We start from the raw sequence: 23,936 nt of genomic DNA on the forward strand, positions 1-23,936 counted from the left end.
AACTGAGAATATATGGTTTCCTCACATCCCTCCTCAAGGGCCACCTGACCCTTCCCATACACCGAGTCCCAGCCTTACAAAGAAGCTGCCAGAACTCCAATGACAAGGACATCACTTGGTTGCTGGTAGCAGCTAATCATGCGGAAAGGATCGGTTTTGTGTGCTTTTAAGAAAAGTGATCCGAAAAATACAAATAATTTTTCTATCCGTCATCCATCACACTTCCCTTGAATCGACCTTTTCATCCTCAGCTGAGAGCCACAGCAGAAAAGCTGAACACACTGAACATAAGTGCACATGCTGCAGGCTGCCAGATCAGCTTTTGTGAAGATCTCACTACGCTAACCAACCCTCAGGAAATCAGGACAGTATCCATTATAAAGGCTACCTGAAAGATGCAGCAACTTCAGACATAAAATGAACCAATGATGATAAAAAGAATCAACATTTTTAAAAACTGGGTTTGAGTTTAGCCAAGTCCTCAAGAGTTATGATAAGAAATGCTCAAAAAGTTAGGACCCTTACTTAGGAAGAGAAATAGACATCAAAGTGACTACAGGAGAAACACTTCTAAGTGAAGTCCCTAGGAACCCTCTTATAGATATCAAGTAACACAGTGGTAATGCATCATTACCTGTTAGGGAACTGCAGGAAAATGCCGCACACAAGGAGCTGTTTTTTTTAAACCTAGATACATACATAAACCCAGAGGTGAATTAAAGATACTTGGCACGCAAAATACCCCTTCAAGGAACATGCGACTGCCTCAAAAGGAAGTTTTTCCAGAATCACAACATGATTTTTTTTTTTTAGAGATTTTTTTTTTGAGAGAGAGAGAGAGAGAATGAGAGACAGAGAGCATGAGAGGGAAGAGGGCAGAGGGGGAAGCAGACCCCCCCCGCTGAGCAGGGAGCCCGATGCGGGACTCGATCCCGGGACTCCAGGATCATGACCAGAGCCGAAGGCAGTCGCTTAACCAACTGAGCCACCCAGGCGCCCTCACAACATGATTTTTAACTGACACACAAAATCACCTCAAAACCCTTTTTTCAACACTCTACAAAAACCTAACTTAATTAGAAATATGGAAATAAAACTGGCAGTTCTACTGTCAAGATTTAGGAGATTAGAATAGCTTTGTAGAAAGCCTTCACAATTAGACATGTGCCAGGGAAAAGGTATCTGAAACTGTGTGATGAATACTGAATGTATACTTGCATCACTTTAGTATAAGCATAAACACTTTCCATTTAGACTCTCCCTATTGTACGAACTTCTGGCTTGTTGTCAGTAAGCTGACAAGTTGTCAATTCAGTTTGAAAAGGGGTGGGAGGGGGGACAACATCAGCTCCTTGTTCTGTAGTAACAGTTAAGTCCAAAAGGCTAAAATAGAACATGACTAGAAAACAAAATTCCAAAGTAAAAACTCAAAACGTGATAGCTTCAAAGTCAACCACTGAGCAGTTGTAAGTACCGTGCACCCAGATTTCATCATGCGTACAACTAACGGTACAGAAGAAAGGGTGTCCCCTGAGCCCAAGGTGCAGCAGCACACAGCCAGGACCTCAACCCAGACCTCCAGGAGGCTGCAAAACCTCCGGGGGAATCTTGCCCTCCGAAAACTGCCCAACAAGCATTCAAAGGCCCAGGGACATCAGGAAAATGGAGGCATAGCACTACCCCCCCCCCCCCGCCCCGCCCTGGCAGATACACCAAATCCTCCCTTCCTTTTGCAAACAGCCTTTTAGTCTACACAACACTATCTGAGATCTGCCAGGCAGATCAGACAGAAATTCTGCTCTTTCAGGCTTGAAAGTAAGCATAAGTTGATCCTGTGGAGCCCAAGCACTCTGAAATGCAATCCGTGTGCGCGGAGTTCAAAGCACTGGCTTTTCCTCCGAAAACCCTCAAAGCACAGCACCGTCGATAAAAGCACAAGCTCGTGGAGCGGTCTCAATTCCATGATGACAGCGTGAGCTGACTGTCAGCTTCTAAGAGGCACTGTCCCAATGATGGCACCCTTCTCTGGAGCAGCTGGGGTCCCCACAGGGCCCCCCAGGACTTCATGGCTATGCACCGCTAACACCTGGGGAGGAGGGACCAGCACAGGGGGCTGGTTTGCGTATTAGAGGACACTAAGTCCAGACTCCCAAACCAGTCACTGCTTGCCCCTTGAGGAAGCTTCCCGGGGTTGATGACATGATGCAGGTGGTTTTCCTGAAGTTGATAAAAAAAAAAAAAAATGCTTCATAGTAAATGCATTATTAAAGGAAAAGAATGGCAGACATTTCTTAGGAAAACGGGGAGTATCTGCCTAACTTACACATCACTCTTCTTCTTGAGCAAATGAATCCTATCGAGACTGGATAAGCTGATGATAAATAACTTTAAATGCTGTTGATTTCCCTCATTTGGTGTACTGACATCACTTAACAAACTAATACAATATTCGAGATAATATCCAATGCTGGCAAGGGACTGAGGAAACAAAGACACTGGGAGGAGCACACAATGGTACAGACTTGTGGGAAGATCGTTTGTCAAGATCTATAAAAAGCTTACACGTGCACCCCTTCTGACCCAGCAATTGTACTTCCAAGAATATACTGTACAGAGATATTCCCATGTGTCATTACATGATTGCACATATTTGCATATAATAAACAGAAACATCTTTGAGGTGGCATTGTTTAGAATAGCATGATACTGGAAACCACGAAGAGAGGTGTTTAATAAATTATGATACATTCCTGCAGTATAATAACATGCAACTATTAAATAAAAAAGTAATTATTCACAGCAGCCAAGATACGGAAACAACCCAAACACCCATCAAGGGATGAATGGATAGTGAAAATGTGGTATGGAATATTATCCAGCCTTAATAAAGAAGCACATCCTGCCATTTGTGACAACATGAATGGACTTAGATGATACAATGCTGAGTAAAATAAGCCAGACACAGAAACACAAATACTGCAAGATTTTACTTACATGTAAAATCTAAAATGGTCAAACACATAGAGCAAAGAGTAGAATTGTGATTGCCAGGGGCTAAAAAAAGAGCGATTGGAAGCAGGATCACAGGGCTGACATGGATGGACAACAGATGTATTTATATCTCACTGGTATAAAGAAAAAACTTTTTCTGTCCATGCACTGCCTTCTGTGTTAACAGGTCTACAGTGGAGCATAGGCATGTGTACCCAACTGGCTCACAATGAGTTGACAGAGGGCTGCCCCAGGGATGAGAATTTCAGGATAAGGGCCAGGAACCTCAGTCATCATCAGATCACTACCTTTTTGCATCTTTTGAATTTTATACCATATGCTATCAAGTAGATGTAAGAATATCCATTCTGAAGCCATGACACCCATGACACCAAAGTTACATCCTTGCCCTGCATGGAAAAATATAATGTTAAAAGTTGCAAAACTTAAATAATGTGATCACATTTTTATTTTTTTAATATTTATTTATTTTAGAGAAAGAGAGAGTGTGGATGCACAAGCATGAGCAGGGGAGGGGCAGAGGGAGAGGGAGACAAGCTGACTCCCCGCTGACTGCAGAGCCCGATGGCGGGACTCAATCCCACAACCCTGACATCACGACCTGAGCGAAAATCAAGAGTCAGACGCTTAACCAACTGAGCCAACCAGGCACCCCAATGATCACATTTTTAAAAAGACACACAGCAACAGAATGTTAAAAAATCTAAAAGGCTCTACCCCATCAGTAATGATAACATAAAAAGGAAAGTGGGGGAAGGTGAAGAGAAACTTCGGCTTCATACTCTCTACTCTTCTATGTTGTGAAGTTTTAATCATAATCCCTCCTGGGGCTTGTAGCAGGTCTTGATCGAAGGAGTTATGGATGGTATCACGGCCAATTATTCCAACTAGAGCTGATTTCCATCTTGAACTTAAGGTCATCCATAGTAATTCCTTATGCTTGTAAAGCCCTTTATAATTTCCATGGCTTCACAAGAATGATCTCACCTGATCATGATAATTACATTGTGAATAAACGGGGTAGGTATTATGATCCCTGTTTACAGAGCAAGAAACTAAAGCTTAGCACCCTTCCCATACTTAGAACGTTTTTAAATAAAACTGACATGGGCTATAAAAATGATAAGGAATCCACAGAAAACTAGTAATACCAAACTACAAAGTAACCAGGACACACAACACTGACAATGTGGAGGCTGAGTGCGGTCTGGGGAACACAGCAACAAAGTACAGGCTGGCACACTGATATTCTCGTCTACACATGGTGGCCACCCATTGGGACCTCGTTCAGTCCACTACTCAGACATGTCCATGTACAAAGCATGTGGTAAATGGTGGAAGCCCTGCAGACAGGGAAAATACGTATACAAAAGAACAAACTGAGATAGTCCTTCAAACAAACAGCAGAGCTGGGCTGTCTTCACCTGTCACATTTTATTTGTGCTCTGCTGGTGACTTCATTCCCTGGGCCTTAACTGTGTCATCATGAAAATGGGAAACTATCTCCTCCTATCTACTTCTAAGACACTAAAAGAAATCAAACAGGACAAGTGAGAAAGCATTGCAATTTTTAAAAATCCCCATATTAATGGAACAGGGTATTATTATTCTACACACAGGAAAGGTGTAATTTAAGCATTCAAGTCATTTTCTATCAGACCTCATGACTTCACAAGGGAGTGGGAACATGGGTCATCCTCAGTGAGCTATCTGGGGCAAAAGTCACTTGAAATAAAAGACACCCTCAGTCTGACCACAATAGTTAACTTACAAGATGGTGTTATCATTACGTCTCCCTGGTACTGCCACAGAGCCCTCCCTCTGCCGTATCCAAAGACCTGGCAGGTCTCTACCATTGTGCATTCTGTTTTCATTACCTGCCTTTCCCACATTATGAGTGCACTGTCCTACACTGCCTTTCCTAAGTGGAATCCAGCCTTTTCTACATGACCTGACAGATGATGACGACCACAAGGTGGGAAGGTACCTGCCATCACTGGCTGCAGCTGAGGGAAGGGGTAGATGTGTCCATCCCAGCTGCACTTGGGGCTGTTGCAACACCAGTCTCCTAGAAGCAGCCCCTGTTCAGCTGAGTCTCAGCCCAAACTCCCTTCTGATGAGCCCTGGGGCAGTGATGGGCTGGCCTAGAGAACCTCACTGGGACATCATGCACACTCTCAATAAGGAACAGATGATCAAGGGCCCAGCCCAATGTAAAGGTCTCAAAATCACAGGCTGTCTAACCATTAGCTTTGGCTCTGTGTCAGTAAACACCTTACACTCATTCATCCTAATGGAGTTGCTGGTTTCAAAAGAAGTAACATGTGCTGCAATTTTAACTATGGATTTTGTCAACAGCTTATCTTTAGGGTAATTGATACCCCCCAGGTCCCATACTACCACCAACAACCCAGACCAAAACAAATGGGCAACAAAGACCTGACTGGGGAGACACCATAATATAGTGGTGCAGGCACTGGTCTTTGGAATGTGACAGAAAATCAGAGCTCCACAATTCATTAGCCTTGAAATCTTCTGCAGGTTCTATAACACTTTTGTGCCTCAGTTTCTCATTTGTAAAACTGGGATGAAATAATATCATGCAGTTGTCATGAGCAGAGAACGAAATGTCTACACAACCCTGGCATGGTGCCTGACACATAAATGAGTTTCAGTACACGTTTACTATTATTCTATAAATGAGTGCTGCCTGGAATAGTCTGTATCATCACAAAATATGGTTGCATTAACAATTTGACATCAAATTAACATTAGTACTGAGGTAGAAATATAAATGTAAGAATTTTCCCATTGTGCTTAATGAGACACCCACAGAAAAACTGCAGAATTTGGACCTAATGTTCACCAATTATGTCATAACAGTTTTCCCCTTTGGAAATACTAAAAACACAAAAAAAGTCACTACCCCCTTTAGAGTACTGCAAGAACTCTGGAGGGTGATAGAATTTCAGAGGCCTACAGAAGATATGGCTTATTAGAAAAACAAAGGTCCCCCAGCAAAAATGCCATGGCTATCAAAAAAAAAAAAAAAAAAGAATCAGAAGGGGGTCCCTAATTATACATTTTTGTACACATTCATGTATTTCTTTTTTATTTTTATTTAAGATTTTATTTGAGAGAAAGAGAGAAAGAGAGAGAGAGAGAGCAAGCATGCAGACGCACACAAGCAGGGGGGAGGGGAGAGAGGGAGAGAGAATCCTAAGCAGACTCTGTGGAACCCAACACAGGGTTCGATCCCATGACCCCGAGATCACGACCTGAGCCGAAACCAAGAGTCAGACCCCTAACTGACAGAGCCACCCAGGAGCCTCTGTTTCTCTTTAAAAAAAAAAAAAAAAGGCAATTAATAATGATGCCTAGAGGGAGAAAAAAAAACCCAAATGTTTTTAAAAGCTAACCATGAGATAGACTAGCATTTGTCAGTTAGTTGCCTTTTTCTTTTAAATCCTGCTTAAAATGTGTAATTGCCCAAGTAAGTTTAAGTATGCCAAAATACTAAGAAATTACAAAACTCAATACCAAAATAATTCATGTGTTACAACCATAATTACTTCTATAGTTAGAAAATTATTATCCTCCTGAGAAAATCCTGGCAAACTGCTTAAACCATTTCCCTTCTGAGTGAATCTAGGAGGAACAAAATGAAAATTCAGAGTTTAAATACTTTGATGTCCCTATGCCTGAAAAGACTTTATCTCCATCAATTACCTACATGCAAATAATTTCAAATGCCTATGCAATGATATAATTCCCTAGCTTATGAGGTCTTCCTTCTACCTCCACCCCATTTTCATTGTCACACTTGTTTCTGTGGAATAAAAATGAAGGAAAGCTTTCTTCCTGTTTCTGAGCCCTCCGCTTTTTGCAACTCTTTGTCTGATCTACTCCAGACAACCACAGCCAGAAAGGAAATGGGAAGGAGAGTAAGGTTTGGTTTTGCTCTCAAAAGCCACCATTTCTCAGGTGGAAAATAAGGATGTCAATGCCATGATGACATTTTGCTTTGTGCCACAATGATTAATAGTCCTAATTTTTTCCAATTAGGGAAGTAATCTCAACCAGTCAGTGGAATCTGACCAGTCTTACACAGTGTGGCCTCTGAGTGGTGTAATTTGGATGTGAAATGAGATCTAGGATGATTCTTTTTTTTTTGACAGTTAAATGTAATATATTTCCATCCCTGAGCTCTTTTTTCACAACTAAAAAAGAAAAAATTCTTTTCAGAAATAAATTATTTCCAAATCTGACCCCTTCAACCAATTTGTTTTCTTTGAATTGGTACAATGTGACTCGAAAATAGGCAACGGGATTTAGTTTATTCATTTGAGTAAGTTAATAACCCTGGCAAATGCCTATTAGGGACAGAAAGACAGGGGAATAGAGTGGCTTAATGTGATATTTATCAAACACTTACCAAAATTCACAGAATCAAATTCCATAGGGAATTGCCCAAAAGGTTTGAGATAACACATAAAGCTGCAAATGCAGTAAATGGTCTGGCACAAGTGACCACCACAAAGAGTAAGGGTCTCATACACTTCACCTTCAGCTACCTAAACACAAACTGAAACATTTCAGATGCAGATTATTTCAAACAGTTCCACTGACATCTAGTCAGAGTGCCCAAGGAAATCTCTAACTTACAATGGAATTCTAGAATTTCAAAGAATATTGGAAATCCCTTCATCCAACTCTCATTTTACAGAGAGGCTTTAAGAAGTTCCTAAGAGATACACGCCTTCATATAGTTCATACAGTCATTATGAAAGAACCAAAATTAGAACCCTAGGCTCTTGCTCTCATAAACTCCCATTAGCCCTTTGAATTAGGTTCTTTATACTATGATGGTATCAAACAAATGCTTTTTTCAGACACGAAAGCTTTACTGCATCAATATAAATGGGGCAAACTGTCTCCCATGGCAAATGCAATAACTCCATGACAATCCGTACCCCCCAAACCAGAAGACTTCTCCACCACCAATGAAAGCAGGAAGATGTCAGCTCATCCAACAGAATTCGGACAGTAATTTCAAAGCCTGCTGTAAGAGAAATTTAGCTGCAATACTCTAGTCTCGTTCCAATGCATTCTGCCACATCAGTGATTTTCAAACTTGGGTTTTCACAGTCAAGTTTTCTTATTTTTTTTTTTAATGAATTCTTGGATAGAACCCCAACATATAAAGCCAATAAACACAGCATTTTATCCTAATAAATTTGTTTAATATTTTCAAAATTTTATCTGCTCAATATCAATTAAGAACAATGATCAGAGTCCCTGTTAGCTCTTATCACACTACTATGCAAATTAGAAAGAGAGTATCCCTTCTTGTCAGAGGCAACATTCCCAAATCCAGCCACCTTGTGCAGAGCACAACCTGCAGTCCCACACACAGGGCACGACAGATGGCTTCTAATAAAATGTTCTCATGAATAAGGCTGTTCTCACGAAAACAACAACAACAACAACAAAAATGAGAAGCTGGGGCGCCTGGGTGACCGACTCTTGATTTCAGCTCAGGTCCTGATCTCAGGGTTGTGAGATCAAACCAAACCCTGCATAGGCTCTGAGTTCAGTGGGGAGTCTGCTTCTCTCCTCCTTCTCCCTCTGCCCCTCCCATTGTGTGTGCTGTCTCTCTCTCTAAAAATAAATATATTTTTAGGGACCCCTGGGTGGCTCAGTTGGTTAAGCGCCTGCCTTCGGCCCAGGTCATGATCCCAGGGTCCTGGGATTGAGTCCCACATCGGGCTCCTTGCTCAGCAGGGAGCCTGCTTCTCCCTCTCTCTCCCTCTGCTTGTGCTCTCTCTCTCAAATAAATAAAATCTTTAAAAAAATAAATAAAATAAAAATAAATAAAAATAAATAAATTTTTTAAAAATGAGAAACTACGAATGATAAATGTAGTGTATCTCTTCAGCAGGTCATAGATCTCTGTATTTTTTGGTGACAGTGCTGTTTCTCACCAAAGGCTAAGTGCATACTTGGTAGCAGTTTTGGGTATTTTTTGTCTGTTGATAACAGCCTTGCAATCTTAGGATACTCTTATTCTGAAAAAGCAGCAGTATGAAACTTCTGTTGCAAAGCTGAATCACTGACAAGTTGGAAAAGAACCCCAAATGAGCAGGAAGCACTAAAAATGTCTAAGATACAAACAGACCCTTACCTATAGAAAACAAACTGGTCCATGCCAGAGGGGAGGTGGGTGGGGGATGGGGGAAACAGGTGATGGGGATTAAGGAGTGCCCTTGCCTTGATGACCACAGGGTGATGCATAGAAGTGTTGAATCACTATATGGCACACCTAAACTCATATTACGCTGTATGTTAACTAACTGGGATTAAAATAAAAACTTGAAAAAAATGTCTGAGATACAAGGTTAGCTAGAAGACTTTCTACAATTACTTACTACATGGTGGCCAGACCATGTGACAAACAGATGTGCCTGAGCATCTTCCGGCATGTGAATGGAGTCCAGCAGCCGCATGCCATTGTGGAGACTTCACTTGTGAACAGTCCATTAAAAATTTAGACCTACCCACACTGACTCAAATAAAATTTATTTTATTTTTCATAGTATAAATCATATTATAAAGTATGTAGTAAACATTATACTAAGTGCAGAAAAAACAAAGTCCTGTCTTCACAGAGTTTAGTGGTTAGCAGATCTCGTCATGAAATAGCACTCACACCTTTTTCGATTTTTATTCTCTATGTGGATTTTTTAATGCCAATTTTATATGGTCACAAAACAAAACCCTGATGTATGTTTCAGAATTTATGTAGGTAGTTTCATAGACTCTCGACAAATTCTGTCACTTCTCTGACAAATATTTGTCTTCCTCTGGACTAACACGTTAGGATGCTGGGGACATTCCCCAGCTGGTCTAGTTGCTTCATCTTCTCAGAGGCTGATTTATGCATTCTGGAGAACCTGGTACAGAAACCTAACAAATAATGACAACACACTAAGCTTAGAGATTTCCCCTTCTTCCAAGGAACCCATTCACTCTGATCTGAATGTTCATGCCTCCTCCCCAATTTGTATATTGAAATCCTAATGCCCAATGTGATGGTATTAGGAAGTGGGGCATTTGGGAGATGCTTAGGTCATAGGGGTAAAGCCTCATGAATGGGTTTACTGCTCTTATAAAAGAGACCCCAAAGAGCTCCACAGGTCCTTGTGCCATGTGAGGACAGAGCCAGAAGTCCGCAATCCAGAAGAGTGTCTCACCAGAACCTAACCATGCTGGCACCCTGTTCTTGAGCTCCCAGTGTCCACAACTATAAGACATAAATCTTTGTTGATTATAAAGCTACCTAATCTGTGGTATTTTGTTATAGCAGCCTGAATGGACTGACTCCATTCATTCACTGACTCACCACTTACTGGGCCTACTAAAAGTTAGCTCTGTATTTATCATCCAGGGAAATCAAAGCTGAAGAGCACAGCATCTCTGGCTTCAAAGACTTCAGAAGCCTGTAGCAATGGTAGACAGGTTCAAACGGCAGTAGGAAGGGTCCTGAAAGAGGCAGCTACAGGCACAGATGTGGAATGGGGGACAAGAGTTTTCATTTCCGTGAGGAGTCAGAAATGGAAGCTCTTAGAGACAAGACACCACAGGTTTTCCAAGTAAAGAAGGGGAAGGAGGGTGGCCAAGCAAGGCAGAGTTCCAGCAAGCAAAGAGACCTAGAGTCTGAGAAACTGTAAGGCGTTCCCTAGGATGGAGCCCAGGGTATGGGACAAAGAACCACCTGGCACTGGACTGGATTGCAGAAAGGAGCCAATTTAAAAAGGGCCTCGTGAGCCACAAAATGACTGTGGACTCTACCCTAAATGCAAAGGAAACACTATAGGTATTGTTTCTCCAGACGAACCACACCAAACAAAAATTAGCTTTACAAAACACATCACTTGCAGTTTAATGCAGAGCATGTTCTAGAGAAAGAAGAGACTAGGTAGGAGACAAATTAAGAGGCTACTGCAGTAATTTAAAGAAGGGGCACCTATCCAGCACACCAAGGTTGCTCAAGGCACCAGCTCATTGGCTTTGCACAATGAGGCTTCCCCAAGCACAGATGGGGCAGAGTGAGATGCCCGGGCCCATGCAAACCTAGAGTTTCCAGCATCAGAACCACAGGCCTCACAGATTAGGGTTTCAGTGGTTCTTATCAGCAACCACCATCTCCCTTCTAGTCTCCCAGACACACACCCCTGGTCACTGAGAACTTGGGGTTTTACTCCAGGGTTCCTCCTTGTTCCTGGCCAGGCTTGGCTAGGGTCCATCCTCATTCATGGACGCACACTTGTATTCCCTTCTGGTCACACAGCCCGGTCTTGTCCTTGCCTCTCAACCCCCTCTTCCCCACACCCTCTGGCACCATCAACTCCTGACCCATCCGGTGGCCCCTCCAGCACCACTGTGCTCTATCACATCCCCCACCTACAGGCAGGCAACAAACGCTGTGGGGCCGACCACCACCACCAGAGACTAATGCTGAAACAAAAAGACGATGTGGGGTACAAGGTTTCCCCTGCTATCCAAAAGTAGAGCATTCCTCTGAAAACTTTCATAAGAAAGTTCATAAGAAAAGGCGTAAGACAAAGAAGCAATTACCATTAATTTACATGGAAAAATTTATGAGCATTCCCAGACTCAAAAAATAACTTCTCTTAGGCCTTTTCTGATAGGCGGCTTGATGCTGAGAGGCTGAATATGGTTCCCGGGGAAGTGCTTGGTGGTGCCACTCTCTAACAGCTCTCTGCAAAACAGATGCTGAACGCTATTTTCACTTTTTGCCTTTTTTTGTAAAAGCAACAATCCTCTTTGGATTTCTTTCAGTCTGCAACAACAGGTACTACTAGAAGGTACAGGTACTACTATACCACTTCCTCATAAAAGGGAAGTGGTATAGGGCGAACTTTTGCAAAGCAGGGGATACCCGTACTTACTGCACATACTTCTGGTATTAATAACAGCATCTCATTTAAAAAGTAAAGAATGGTGACCAATGTCTTCATCACTGTCCATGGAACCCCAAAGCCTGGGGCCAGGCCTCCAGACTCTGGCTGTAGGCCTGCCTGTGTGCACAGAGGAAGGTGGTACCACAACAGGGCTACAGGCTTTGGACTTGGACAGTGTGTCCAAATCTCAGCTCTGCCACTTACCAGCTGGGTCATCTTGAACACATCACTCGCCCTCTCCAGATTTGCACTAAGGCTTCAGTGCGTTTGCATGGGACCAATCACACAGGCATGGACACATAAGCATTCATCTTTAAGTTTCTTCCCTGCTCACCCACTCTTAGTTTTCTGTAACTTAAACATTTACTATGGTTTTCATTTATCGCTCCAAAACTCTCTTGAAAAATAAGAAATACTGAATCTTTCTTCCTCTGCCCAATCTTAGAAGGAAACTACAAGAAAAGGCAAACCATTTTCTAAGGTCCTTAACATGGTGAGGTGATAGGAATGTGCTGGGGGGACGGGGCCAGGGGACATGGGGGGTGGGACATGGAAAATGCCCAGTAGGAAGAGGAAAAAGGTTTTCCAGCTATTTAAAGTACAACATGGCTCAAGTGTTTATATTGGACAATCCTGACAGCTGTTGACTCACTTCTATGCAGAGTATCTTAAAATGAAACTTCTATTCCTTTGTTGTACAAGTTCTGAGTTTTCCAGGATATGAGACACTCCCTCCGCAGGGCTGTTTCCTCAGGCTTACAAGTGAATAATACCACCATCCCAAGTCCTTATCTTCATTTTAAAGCTTGAGGGGAAATAACTGTCTTAACCTTCACACTGATTTCTCTGTTTATGCACTGCCTTACTGAATTTTTAAAAAATAGGTAACACCTACCTTGAATAAATGTATAAATTAAATGAGATAAAAATATGATACATGTCTCGCTTTATCACTTGTTCAAGGATCCAGATCTATGTCTCCTTATATGCCCCATCAAGCTAGCACACTGCCTTATACATTGTAGGCATACTCAATAAATAATCATCCAGTGTAAGTTTTTCCATCAATGTGTCACAGGATATGCCCTTATAGTTACCACTAAGGGAAACAAAAATAGATAGCAAGTAAATTCTTAGAGGGATGTACTACCAGCTATCAAGAAAAACATAATTAAGGACAGAAAATAGGGGGAAAATTTCCCCAAATGTTGCCTTATTCTCCTCAGGGACCTGGCATTCAACACCCAGGCCTTTCAAAAACAAAGGATACTAAAGTGATGTCTCCAACCAAATTTCCATATAATAAAACTGCATCTCCCTGCTTAAATGCTAGCCTTAATGGTCAAACCTATCACCTTGGGTTCTTTATAAATAATTATGGCAGGAAGACATGAAGCATCTCAAGACCCTACTTCTCTGGATGCCTTCTAGTTGGATGCTTTGAAGGCATCCACAGTGATTTGATGCCTTACGACAATGTAAGTATCTTTGCAAACAAGCCGTTATTCAAATAAACATATGCCTGCAGTAGATAATCATCATCAAACAGTCCGACTCGGCTAATAAGTCTGTGCGTCCGAGGGTGGGCCAGGGGAGTCCAACCTCAGCCATGGCAAGGATCTACGCTGATTACATCTATTACACTGAGGTCCAGGATTCAGCTTCTATTTACTTTGTCCCTCTTCCTAGTACCCAAAACTATTCAAATCCATTGTGTTAGCTCGGGCTGCCATAACAAAACACTATAGACTAGGTGGTTTAAATGACAGGAATTTATTCTCACACTGTTCTGGAGGCTGTGAGTCCAAGAACAAGGGCTGGCAGGATCGGTTTCTGGCCAGAGACCTCTTCCTGGCTTGTGGATGGCTAGGTCTCACTGTGTCCTCACATGGCCCTTCTTGGGTACCCATGTGTACAGAGAGCAAGCATACTCTCTAGGGTTTCTTCTTAAGAGAACACTAATCCTATCCAATCAGGGCCCACCCTTGTGACCTTGTTTAGTCTTCCTTACCTCCTTACTCCAAATACAGCCCTGCTGAGGGTAGGAGCTTCAATATATGAATTTGGGGGGGTGGGGGACACACAGAAACATTCAGTCTATAACACCCATGAATAGGAAATTATTCCCCTGATTGCTAACTAAAACCTCTTAGACTCGTTGACTCTCTCTGTTGATGAATTTCTCTTGCATAAATGATCCCAGGGCCCACCTCTCCTGCATAAAAGATCCCAGGGCCCACTGAGTTCACAGAACAAGGGAAAGTGAGCAGTGACACCCACATCCGTTCTCTAAATGAATACGTCATGGAGAGAATAGCATTTTTATCTTAAGTGAGTTTGTCTGAAGCTCTTTTTCAAAGAAGGATTAGGGCTTTTTTTCAAAGACTTCTACCTCGAGGTCATCTGAAAGCACAGATTCACTGTGGCTGAGGAAGCATTAACAGGGCAGAGACATCACAAGTAATCAGACGGAACACCAAGGAAAGCCACTTTGAAACTGTGGAACAGAGTACTTCCTGGACATAAATGACAAAGTAAATTCAGGTATTCCAGACTCAAGTTCCACCAGTCTAACCTCTAATCCTGAGAGGAAACTCTCTACAGGAAATAATGGTCAGCTTATAAAAGAGTATAGATCGGGCGCCTGGGTGGCTCAGTTGGTTAAGCTACTGCCTTCGGCTCAGGTCATGATCCTGGAGACCCTGGATCGAGTCCCACATCGGGCTCCCTGCTCAGCAGGGAGTCTGCTTCTCCCTCTGACCCTCCCCCCTCTCATGTGCTCTCTCTCATTCTCTCTCTCTCAAATAAATAAATAAAATCTTTAAAAAAAAAAAAAAAGAGTATAGATCATTATTTCTGATTATAAAAGAAATTCATATTAATTTTGGAAATTATTAAAAGTACAAAGTTAAAAAAACAATGCCACTTCTCAACTGAAACAATTGGTTATAACAACACAGCAACATGGGATTTTGTATCCCAATTCTTCACTTCTCTTAAGTACTTTCCCATTTCAACATTCATCAGTGTATTTTTTTTTTTTTTTTTAGATTTTTATTTATTCATTCGACAGAGAGACAGCGAGAGAGGGAACACAAGCGGGTAAGCAGGAGAGGGAGAAGCAGGCTTCCCGCAGAGCAGGGAGCCCGATGTGGGGCTCGATCCCAGGACCCTGAGATCATGACCTGAGCCAAAGGCAGCCGCTCAACCGACTGAGCCACCCAGGCACCCCACTCATCAGTGTATTTTTAACATAACTTATATCTAGTGTTCTAACATGGGACCAAGAATGCAAGTATCTGGTTGTCTGAATCATTTTCTATAAATTACAGCTGGGAATATTTAGTGAAATGTAGAGTACAATTAATATACATATAATTGTCCTTAAAAAAAAGCAAATTGAAGAAACAGCAAATTTTACTATCTGTTTAATTTTGTAGGAATGCTCCTATCTTTTTTTACTGTTTATTATCCAGATTTCTGGAGAAAAATCTCAGCAATTTCTCCTATCTTTATTCTTTCTGCAACTACCTATTTATGTTTGAATTTTCATGTTTCTTTGAGAGCCCAGGTAACCTCGTAGGCTTGCTATCAAGGAAGCCCTACCACCAACAGACTCTTCAACCAACTTTGGACGCCTCAGGAGAATTACCAACAGGCTCTCGCCTCTCCCCAGGACCAGGTGAGGGCTATTTTGCCTCCCATACATGCATGCCCGTGTTACCGAACATGTTCACCTAGGGTCACCAGTGACAGGCAAGATACTTTATTTTGGAGAAAAGAAAAAGACATAGAACACAATCTCTACATTTCTGCTTAGAGATTTCAGGGAGACATGTTTAGGTTAATGTCCAACTAATACTCTTATAAACAAATTGCTTGGTTTATGAAAATGATTTACAACTTGGGGGAGGAATGGTTATCTAATTCACCAAGGGGAAGACTTGCTAATTTCATATTCAGAAGAATTCCCATACTCACCCGGGACATGAATAGGGGTGGATAATACACATATGTATTGGCAATTTCCAACAGCCTCCCCATATGAATGTCATGCTTTCCTTTCTTCCTCCCCAGCTAAGAAACAGTCATGTTTTAGTTTATTACTAAGTGACAGATGCCTGTTTCTAGATTTAGTTGCTTTCCTTCTTCTGTAGGGATGCAAATGTGATCACTGGTTCTTGAACCTCCCTGCAGTGCGCTTTGAACGTGGCTGAAAATGAAAGCGTGTGTTGAGTCCCCCTTACAGGCCTTCCTTCAAAATGTGGTTGATGTGTACAGCTCTGTCAAGTTCCCAGCTATAAGCCATCATGCTCCATGTGCCATGGTTTTTGGCAAGTCAGGTGAGATCATCTTTTATCCCTCTGCTTCTTTGTCACCAAGAGACTGCAGACAAAACTACAATACCCATCATGCTTTGTTACTGCAGCACTTCAAGGGCAACCATGAAATCACTTTTCTTATGGAGGCCAGAGTACACTTCTCAAAGACAACGTAGCATCTTCCATAGACTCCTTTCTACCCATCTACCAACCCCCTTCCCGTCCCAGTTGTTTCTGGAAGTGGTTATCCCTCAATGGAAATACAAAGACGGGGTGGAAAGAGAAGGACCATAGGTGCCTGAGGCAGTAAAGGAAACACTCCAAGTTGAAAGTATTAACCTGACCTCTAAGCTGGTGACATGGGGACAGACAATGGTCTTCCTGCCCAGGTCACTGAAGCTGCTCTGCTTAATGAAGGAAAGCAGAGAGAAACCACCAATTGGTTTTCTTAATCCAATTCCACCTGCCTTAGGGAAATTACTCCCAAATTTTGGCAACAGGCTTTATGTCAGACTTGATTTTTAATATTATCAATGTTTGCCTCTTTATGTGCATTTATTGATATTTCAGTGGGAAGTTATTTTAGGGGAAGGGAGCCCAATGCCTTCTTAAGCTGGAATCCCTTACTTCAAATGACATGATTTTCAGCAGTGCAGTAGTATAACTTTAAGAATTCTAAATTTGAGGGGCACCTGGGTGGCTCAGTCATTAAGCGTCTGCCTTCGGCTCAGGTCATGATCCCAGGGTCCTGGGATCGAGCCCCGCATTGGGCTCCCTGCTCAGCAAGGAGCCTGCTTCTCTCTCTCCCAGTCCCCCTGCTTGTGTTCCCTCTCTTGCTGTGTCTCTCTCTGTCAAATAAATAAAATCTTTAAAAAAAAAAAAAAAAAGGAATTCTAAATTTGACCTTGTGGTTCCTAAGAGATATCATATATCTACCACACACACACACACACACACACACAAAATCTGTATATACTAATATATTGCTTTGGAATATCTGAGCATTTTCCCATTTTTGGATATGTGTATATACTTACATGCTGTTTGAGGAATGTATAAATCTTGCTTATTGAAATATTTGTTCATTCTGTTTTTCAACATCCTGTTGGTGAAATCTCATAAACATGCACAATCTGGCATGAGACTTTTGCTTGGGAGAGAACTGTCACAGAAATAGAGGTAACTAATGTCTTAGCCAGGCAAGGCATTAATGGGAAGCAAGAAAAGACCATAAAATTTAGTTTACTACCAACTCTACCTGGACAGGTAATATTTCTTCCTTTAGAGTATTCTGTACCCATATTAATAAAGTGCTCCAAGATGACTGCTCTTTGGAAATTTAGGACCTGTCACTTTAAAATTTAGAATGAGCAAGCAGACTACATAATCAAAGTCAATACAATGAATAAAGTCTTTCTGGGTCAACCACTTCAATCGTCACACATAAACCAAAAACACTCTGTAACCACACTCTTTACTCCAAAGCCTCCCTCCTTTGCTCCAGGCTGACTACCTACCAGCTACTGCCACTTGAATATTTGACAGGTATGGTAAACTCAAGGTGGCCAAAGGAAACTCAATCTTACATCATAAACCTGCCCTGCCTACAAAAATGTCTCATATGTTTACCCACTGTTGCAGCCAGAAACTAGGGAGACACCCTAAACTTCTTCCTTTCCCTAACTCCTCACATCCAATTACCAAGCCCTGTTGCTTCCCATCTTCTAACCATCTCAGATCCGTCCGGATTTCACCATGCAATGATTGCTAAACTGGTTCCAGTACGCTCTCGAGTCATCTACTACAATAATCTCTCTTTTCTCATTTTTAAGCCACCCCCCTCCTCCACAAGCAACAATGTGTGTGCTTTAAAGTTTCATACTGCTCATATTTCCAAAAAAGGGAGTTCTTTTAAAAAAGAATTTGCTGATAATCTCCATGTTGTAACAAAAAGAATTACTCTGATCTGTGAATTAACTGCATTTTCTCTATATGCTGCATCTTCTACAGTTTCAATCATAGTCGAGGGGTGCCTGGGTGGCTCAGGTGGTTAAAAGGCCAACTCATGATTTCAGCTCAGGTTAGGATCTCAGGGTAGCAGGATCGAGCCCCATGTTGGGCTCTGTGCTGGGCATGGAGCCTGCTTAAGATTCTCTCTCTCTTCCTCTCCCTCTACACTCCACCCCCGCTGTACACACACTCTCTCTCTCTCTAAAAAAAAAAAAAAAAGACAAATTAAGGAATCAAGGTGCCTTTAAAAAAAAAAAAGTTATACAATCTGCCTTGTTTTTTCTAATAATAATCAGCAAGCAACCTGAGAAAAGGCAGAAAACAATGATAGGTGGTAATCCCACAACCGACAATACAGCTCAGTAGATTTACTGCATTTATTCTTGTTATGGGGGCCAGAGATCATTCTCAAAGTAAATTATGCAGAAAACACCCAAAATTGGTCACTAAGTAGTGTATACTGGTCTTGTCAAAAAGATCCTAGTTGGAAGACACATGTGAATTTGAAGAGACAACTTATACAATGCATGTGATGGCTTTGGATATTTGTTTTATCTTTAATAAGAAATAATACATAAAAAGGCAGATTTTTGACAACACTGAAGGAAAAAAGTATGGTTACTAAATTCTAAGTCAAAAATATACACAAACATGTGTTTAAAAAAAAAAAAAACCACCACAATGTCATGAATGAACTTGACTAGAAACCCAACAAGGTCTGAGTTCCAGTCCTTCCTGTATTACAAATGTAGTATCTAGAGAAGTGCTTTTCAAACTGTGGGTCAGGATGCATTAAGGAGTCATTAAGTCAAGTTGGTGATGAACTTTTTTTTAATGATAAAGAACAGAACATCACACAAAATACGAGCACATATTGTTGTACTCTATGTATGTGGGCTGGTGCTGATGGTATTTGTGTATACACATCAAATGAGGAAAGTAAATGTATTTCCTATTATGAATGATATTATGGATTAATAGGATAAATTTATTTCATATTCAATGTATTTCCTAAACACGATTAAAAGTCACTGACATAGAGTAAGTCACTTAATCTCAATGAAGTTGCTTCCTCATCCCTTACATGGAACTTACCATTCTATTTCAGGGAGTATACCCAAATAAAATAACTTCACAATATTTTTTCAACTATAAAACATTGTATTAATATGTTATGGTTACAGCATTTTGGTTGGGTTTCCTCAGAGTATAGTGTTTCCCTGCCGTATATGCTCACAGCATAAAGTCACTATGCTAGAAATTGGGACATCCTGAATCAAAGATAACTCTGAAAATATAGTCTCCTAAAGAGTAAAGCTGGAGACAGGAAAGCCTGAAGTTTCTCAAAATTTGTATAATCTCCTTCATAGTACCTACCATACTGCCTCCAGGAAAAAATGAAAAAAACAAAAACAAAACAAAAAAAAACTAAAGAGGAAAGACAGCATCTCTGTGTTTCTAGGGCCTCGTGAAAGAATCCTCACTTAGTAGAACGGCCAAAAGAGGGAAACATGTTTATAGGCTATTCCCACAGGAGACCAGCTCAAGAACATCAGCTGCCATCCTGCTGTCTGCAGAGCCCTTCAATGGTACTTTGCCTGGAGATATAAATCCCTCCTTTTTGCTTCCCATTTAAAGTGTAGAATCCTGTGCCAGGCTCTAAATGCCACAAATAATTTCAGGCAGCGCATTATTATTTAGCTATACATGTTATCTAGACACATCATGGTACCACAAATAGGAAACATTTTAAGACACTAGTAGCTAAGAAACTGAAAACAGCTAAGGCTAAGGCACACTTGCTCTTAACTCTCCCACACAAGCTACCATTAAAGCACCCTTTTTCAAGGAAAAGATATCCTAAAGATCCTGTATAATAAGAGAAGGTACCTCTTTCCCTAAAATAGAGGAAGCTTTAAAAAGGAATGGGATTCCGGGGCGCCTGGGTGGCTCAGTGGTTAAGCTTCTGACTTTTAGCTCAGGTCGTGATCCCAGGGTCCTGGGATCGAGCCCCACATCCGACTCCCTGCTCGGTGGGGAGCCTGCTTCTCCCTCTCCTTCTGCAGCTCCCTCTGCTTGTGCTCTCTCTCTCTGTCAAATAAATCAATAAAATCTTAAAAAAAAAAAAAAAGGAATGGGATTCCTACTTGAAATGGAGGACAGGAATAGTTTTGAGGAGTCAGTGATACAAGTACTAAATACTTCATTTTTTAATTTATTTTATTTTTATTTATTTTTAAAGATTTTATTTATTTGACAGAGAGAGTGAGAAAGCACAAGCAGGGGGAACAGGAGAGGGAGAGGAAGAAGCAGGCTCCCCCGCTGAGCAGGGAGCCAGACGTGGGGCTCAATCCCAGGACCCTGGGATCATGACGTGAGCTGAAGGCAGATGCCTAACCATCTGAGCCACCCAGGCACCCCTAAATACTTCATTTTTAAAATGACACTCGTAACCTTCAGATCAGCTCCTTCTGAGTTTTGTTTCTTGTCAGGCTCAGGAATTTTTTGTACTGATCAATCCAGCACATAATCTCCTTCTAAGCTTAACCAGGCTCACACATGTTAAACATCTGGCTGGGGTTGAGAGGTGCAGTTTGCAGCTCAGTAAGACATGCTGGCTCACCTGGGAAACCTGTGCATACATGGATACTTAACAAATGAATACAGAAATGTACCTGCAATGGTCGTAATGTAATTTTCTCTGTGACTAATTCCCATCCCTTTAAGGGAGAGGAGGTATGACTGATGAGGGCACGCAGGAAGCAGATAGTGATCATAAGGAAATTTGTGAGGGGGCTATCGAGAATGCTTTTGTCACTGCCCATGGAGCTCCTCCTAGAGAGAGAGAATCAAACAGATTGAAAAATGAGTAACTATCACCTGGGTTCTGGCAGCCTGCCAGGTAGCTTTTGCTTACCTTTGATCTTCGTTAAAAAACTATGTGGGCTGTGTCACAACAAAAGTGTCTTTCTTATAACAATCTCTACACCATGGAGATATTTTTCTAACCAAAGGACACATTTGTTTGGAAGAGGTCTCAAGAACTAATACTGGGAAGGACCTCAGATACCATTTGTCCAAAAGGCTGGCACTCAGAAAGGTTAAGTGACTTACCTAAGGTCACACAGCTGGCAGCAGCGTCTAGCCTAGGACCAAGAGCTAACCAGAATTTCCCAAGAAAAATATGTCTATCATTGTGGCTATTAATACAGTTTTTTTTTTAAGTTTTGTTTGTTTTTTTTTTAAGATTTTATTTATTTGACAGAGAGAGACACAGCGAGAGAGGGAACACAACCAGGGGGAGTGGGAGAGGGAGAAGCAGGCTTACCGCCCGCCCGAGCAGAGAGCCCAGAACCCTGGGACCATGACCTGAGCTGAAGGCAGACGCTTAACGACCAGGCGCCCCACTACTAATACAGTTTTAAAGAGACAAGGTCCCCTATCCTTCAGGACTATAGCTTTATCACTATGCCTTCTAACTCCCTAGAATCAGTACACTTAGGTATATAAGTATACATTGTTTTAAGACCACCCATCAATTGAAAAGTGCCCACATGTCAGGTTTGAAAAGGAATTTCTATCTCTGATACACCATTTTTTTTTGTTTAAGATTTTATTTATTTATTCATGAGAGACAGAGAAAGATAGAGAGTCAGAGGGAGAAGCAGGCTCCCAAGGAGCAGGGAGCCTGACGCGGGACTCGATCCCAGGACCCTGGGATCATGACCTGAGCCGAAGGCAGACGCCCAACCATCTGAGCCACCCAGGCGCCCCTATCTCTGATACACCTTACCACAGCTATGAAATTTAAGTAAGTTTATTCATATTAACAATATGTTGTTTGAAACAGAAACATACATATATAAAGTCACATAATTATCTCATATATAATTGATGGTGGCTAAGAAGTATCATTGGAAAAATATACAACTTGCACTAAAACTTCAGTTATTCCAAGTTAAAGACTAATTTATTTCAAAGAATGAGGAACTGAATTACTACTACACCTGATAACAACCAAACATTTTTGCCCATAAATTATCTTTTCCTTAGTATTTATAAGAACTAGATGAGAAAAGCACATGTACTAATGAAGGTTAAAAAAAAAAAAAAACTTGCAGCATAAACAAAATAGTGCTCTCCATGGTAAGAAATAAAGTCCACACTTAAGTATCATAGCAAAATTTTCACCAGACACACACACACACACACAAATGCACACGCCTAACGGATGGATTCTAAAAAACAGCTAAGCATTCCATAAGCCAAATGCTCAAAAATTAACAAAAGATGATTAACATTCCTGTATGTGTGATATTGTATAAATGAGCAGACCCCTCTCTGCCCTCACTTCTCATCTCAACCTCCTTTTCCCAACGCTGTGCTCACCCTTCTACCTCCCCCTACTCTGCAACCAAATCACAACCACCCAAAAGCAAGGTGTCTGCTGTAACCCAAAACACTTGACCGATAATATCCGGTTTGCCATTCCAGGAAATCCCAGAGTGTGTTTTAAGCCTCTGCCCAAGGCTTATAAAGAAAGGCAAGAGAAAAACTAATCAATACCAGCACCCAGCTGTGACCTGGCATGTAAAGAAATCAAGAAAAAAAATCCCATCCATAATCTGTATAATTTAACACTTGAAAGAAAGCAACATCCGGGATCGCCTCCAAGCGGGACAGTGTTGCTGGATGGATCCATGCTTCTTGCACGGAGTGTTAAACCCAGTGAGTGACAAGGGGGACGCTCCAGTTCCTCACCATTTCAGCAAAGGCAGTATCTTTTCCTAGCAAGGGTTAATCTACCCAAAAAGGGGGTGGGAGGAGGGGGTCAGAAGGAAAATAATAACCACCATCTACACTTTGCCAGTACAGTGTCTTGCAAAGGTTCCCCCCCCACCACCACTTGAAAGAGAGGGAAGGCTGGAACCCCTTCCCAAAGGTGGGTCTAGGACAAACTATTGTCTCACCCAACGGTCACAATCAGAATGAAAGCTAATGAAAATACCGGAATGACTTTATTTAATCATACAGTCCTTTCAGTGGACTCCAAAGTCCTATCCCCACGGGAAGTTAAAAAAAAAAAAATCCCCTATGACTACGATTCCCTGGAAAGGCTTTCCAGATTTTTTTAATTACAGAAAAATTAATTTAGAACGTAAGCAGATACCTACACATTGTCTAAATCACTAGCTCTGTACCCAATTAACAAAAAAAAAGTACACCAATCAGCAGGACGGGGCATTATAGGAAATAAAGATTGTTAGTAAAATCCAAAATGCTTTCACCCTGTTAAACCTTCTGAGAGGTTATAATTGCATTTGGCTGCTGCAGGCTTGTCGGAGAGCCTGGCTTCTTAATAGCCACAACCCTAAAAGGAGTAACTGTCAAGGGGAGACCCAGCTGAAATCAAACAACAAAAACGGGAACTGTAGTCAGCCCGAAATGGGAGGAGGGAAAGGGAGACTCCTGTATTCATCAGTCAACATTAATGTCCTTTGTTGTTCACCTTTGCACGGAACAGCGAGCGCTACCCTGTTCCTTTTCCTCCGAACGCCAGTGTCAGAGTAGTCCTTTCCTAAAAGCTGTCTCCTCGCCTCGAAGACCC

The 23,936-nt window shown here is 41.6% G+C and overlaps 1 protein-coding gene across 1 annotated transcript in view; it reads right to left on the minus strand.

Moving 5' to 3' along the window:
• Positions 1 to 23,936, minus strand: part of DOCK4 (dedicator of cytokinesis 4) — a 426,479-nt gene that overhangs the window by 401,590 nt on the left and 953 nt on the right. The window lies entirely within an intron of this gene.

The sequence above is a fragment of the Neomonachus schauinslandi genome, chromosome 12 (assembly GCF_002201575.2).
Source record: "Neomonachus schauinslandi chromosome 12, ASM220157v2, whole genome shotgun sequence".
In the NCBI taxonomy this organism is placed as follows: Eukaryota; Metazoa; Chordata; class Mammalia; order Carnivora; family Phocidae; genus Neomonachus; species Neomonachus schauinslandi.